This window comes from Orycteropus afer, unplaced genomic scaffold, assembly GCF_000298275.1.
Source record: "Orycteropus afer afer isolate SDZICR_OR568_19922 unplaced genomic scaffold, OryAfe1.0 scaffold00412, whole genome shotgun sequence".
NCBI lineage: Eukaryota > Metazoa > Chordata > Mammalia > Tubulidentata > Orycteropodidae > Orycteropus > Orycteropus afer.
The window spans coordinates 2,871,168-2,875,210 of NW_006921999.1; the positions used below are offsets into that span (position 1 = coordinate 2,871,168).

The window sequence follows — 4,043 nt, forward strand, 5'->3', positions numbered from 1 at the left end:
CTGCCTTGCTGAAACTGCAGACTGTTTTCTCCTGGCAGCAATGGCCTATGATCGCTATGTGGCAATATGCAGTCCACTGCAGTACCACACCATGATGTCAAAGCAACTCTGCATTAAGATGATCATAGGGGCCTACGTAGCTGGAAACTTGCACTCCATGATTCATGTAGTACTTTTATTAAGGTGAACCTTCTGTGGATCTCATCAAATCAATCACTTTTTTTGTGATGTTCTTCCATTATTTAGACTCTCCCGTGTTGACCCTTATATCAATCAATTGATGATACTTATCTTTTCAGGATTTGTTCAAGTTTTCACTATTACTATAGTCCTAATATCTTACCTTTGCATTATTTTCACTATTTTCAAAATGAAATCCAAAGAGGGAAGAGGCAAAGCCTTGTCTACGTGTGCATCTCACTTTCTCTCTATCTCAATATTCTATGGCTCTCTGCTCTTCATGTACATTCGGCCACATTCAGTTAAAGAAGGGGATAAAGATATTCCAGTTGCTATTTTTTTATACTCTAATAATTCCCTTATTAAATCCTTTTATCTACACTCTAAGAAATAAGGAAGTAATAAATGTTATAAAAAGAATTATGAAGAAGAGAAAACCTAATAACATTCTGAAATAAATAACATCCATTGTGAAAAATGATTTTAAGTACATTAACTTTTTTCAAGTATACTGATGGAAAATATCTCCTCTGTACATTAAATTATATTGCCAAACTGTGATGATTTTTAAGTCAAATAATATATAAATGATTAAGCGAGTTCAGAAATGTGATTCTATTAAAATGTATTAAAATCTAAACTATTAATGTCTCTTGGGAGTGATTTAATGACTACCTAAGGTCACAATTTGTATCAACGTGGAATTACATATTCAACAAAACCTAGGGGAAAAAAGACAATGAAGTGTCCATTTAATGTTGTTGGCAAATTAATGACATCCCTAAGTAAACTTATGTATTTCAAGTTCTTATGTATTACTTCAGCTATACCATCTATCAGAATAAGGTGTGAATTTGAATTCAATTCCCAACTTTCTTTGAGCTGTTTAAGAGTTTATGTTTGAAAGTAGTTTTAAACAGAATATGCATTATCAAAAGAAGAATATCTTTATCTTCAGTGTTAGTCATTTTTTCCTGTCAAGCTCTCTGAAGTAGAGATTTGTATGATGCTAATTTACTCATCTTTAGTTGAAAATAAGGAGCTCTGGTGGAGTAATGGTAAGGAATTTGACTGCTAACTGGAAGGTCAGCAGTTCAAACCCACCAGCTACTTTGCAGGAGGAAGATGAGGCAATCTATTTTCATAAAGATTTACTGTCTTGGATAGATAATAGGGGTCACTATGAGTCAGAATCAATTCAAAGGCAGTGGGGTTATTTTATTTTATTTTTATCTTTTTGATTGTTGAAAATATTGTTTGAAAATCCTACAGATTTGAATATTTATACATAGATTTATAGCTGTCCTTATGCTTAACTAGGGAATTCTTGAATATAATAATTAACTCAAGGATTTTCTACCAGGTAGCATTACTTGTCCTGTTTGTCATTAAGAATATCTCTCACCTTTACTCATTCAAATATAAATTATTAGTATATTATTAGCTTATAAAGATAGCTAGAGATGCTGCTTAGCATAACTAAGGTAGAAAATAGTGATAATCCTAAAAAAAATAAAAAATAAAATCCTAAAAGAGGAAACAAAAACAAAAATACTTATTGGTCATTTAAATGTGAAACTGTGAAAGAAAAAAAATGATTTAATGAGAACTCACTCTATGCTGGACACAAACTAGGTCTTTCATATGTGTTACCTTTCAATTAGTTAGGCATTGTTTTTCACACTTTTCTGGGGTTAAAAAAAACAAAAAACAAAAACCTGATAATTTCAAACATTAAGTAACTTACTCACATTGATGCAGACATCCAGAAGAGTTAGGGTTTGTATCAATGATACCTTTTCCCTTTACCCTTTTAGAACTCCTTCCACAGAAACTTATGGCACACTTGTCTCAAAGTGCTTAGATAAGGACACTGGATATACAAATATGGGGGAATGGGAGGAAAATATACAGATTATACACAAGGTATTTTAGGTTGTGTTGGGTATGCAACATATGCTTGAAAATTCAGAAAAAGGAGATCAGTGTAGCCCAGAGTATTTAGTCATTAAGTGGCATCAGAAATAACTAATATTTAAAGAATGGGAAAAATTTATTTAGGGTGAAACAAGAAAAAAAAAAGAGTAAAGCCAATGTTTCTGCAAATGAGTATCACAATTTGGAGTAGAGAATGAGGAAAGTGAATGACGGATGTAGAAAATTCGTACAGCTATTGTGGAAAGCTGTTGGTGCATATGGAATATAAGGATGGAAGTATCACATTCACTGAGAATTTTATATGCCACATTGGAGAATGTGAATTTATCTTAAAAGTGTAAAAATTACATCTTCCTGGTGGCAGGATTCTTTTAGAAGACTGACTTGGCATTTGACAGGAAAGAGAGCTAAAAGCAATGACAGTGACAGCTGTAATCCAAGTATTAGGAGGTATGAGCTGAAAACAGAGAAGAGTCTAACAAAGGAAAGAAGTGCACAGTTACAAACATTTTAAAAAGCAAGTAGTAAACCATAACTGTAGCACAATAAAAGCAAAGCCTGTTATCATCTTGTGAGTATCAATCATATAATATTTACATTATCAAGACTTAATACCATGCCAGAAATATTTGGGCTTTCAATAAACATTTTTTGACAACATGATGCCATTTTAAAAATATTTTTGATTAGTAGAGGGTGTAAATAGTTTTCATATATTAATATATCATTTACCTTCTTTTTTCTGAAAATTACTTGTCCATGTCCTCTGCCTTCTCTTTCAAAGAGCCTTGTTATTTTTCTTGTTATTTATATATAGTAGCACCATTCATCTGTTAGTGAAATGTGCAAAGACCTGGAGTTAGAAAATCAAGAGAAGAATTCTCTTGAGTTGCAATATTGAGGGATTTTATGAGAAAAATATTGAATGACACAAGAAGAATCAAAAGAAGATAGAACACAAAGAGTTACTGTACTGAAAAGAACTGGTTGAATTTCAACCATTTCAGGAAGTAGCAAATGATCAAGAGCCAAAGGTATTTATGTCTAAAGTCAAAAATGTAGAGATAGTATTGAAGAAAACATGGCTCCAAAAACTGAGGTAATACAAATTGAGATGTTTCAACAAATGGATGCAATGCTAGAAGTGCTCATTTGTATACACCAAGAAATTTGGAATACAGATACTTGGCCAACTAAATTCAAGAGATCCATAATTGTGCCCATTCCAAAGAAGATGATTCAACCGAATATGGAAATTATACAACATAAAATAAATATCATATGCAAGGAAAATGATGCTGAAGATAATTCAAAAACAGTTGCATCAGTACAGGGACAGAGAACTTTCAGCCATTCAAGCTGGATTCAGAAGAGTGCATGGAATGAGGGGCATGATTGCTGATGTCAAATGGATCTTGGCTAATAGCAGAGAATACTAGAAAAATTATTGCCTATGTTTTATTGGCTCGGCAAAGGCATTTGACTGTGTGTATATCATAACAAATTATGGATACCATTACAATCAATGGGAATTCCAGAATACTTAATTGTGCTCATGTGTAACCTGTAAATAGACCAAGAGTCAATTATTCAAACAGAACAAAAGGGTACTGTGTAGTTTAAAATCAGGAAAGGTATGTTTCAGGCTTGTATCTTTTCATCATATTTATTCAATCGATATGCTGAGGAGATAATCTGAGAAACTGGACTACATGACGAAAAATATGGTGTCAGAGATGGAGGATGACTCATAAACAACCTATAATATGCATGTGACATTACTTTGCTTTCTGTGAAGTGGACTTGAAACACTTAGTGAAGAAGGCCAGAGGATAGATTACATCTTGTCTTAGGCTGTGTTTCTAGAGAAGCAAAACCAGAGAAGCTCATGTATATATATATATATATATATATATATATATATA

General features: G+C 32.6%; 1 pseudogene; it reads left to right on the forward strand.

The window, feature by feature from the left end:
* Positions 1-4: 4 nt before the first annotated feature.
* LOC103208119 lies at positions 5-638 on the forward strand (annotated as a pseudogene).
* The last annotated feature ends 3,405 nt before the right edge of the window (positions 639-4,043 follow it).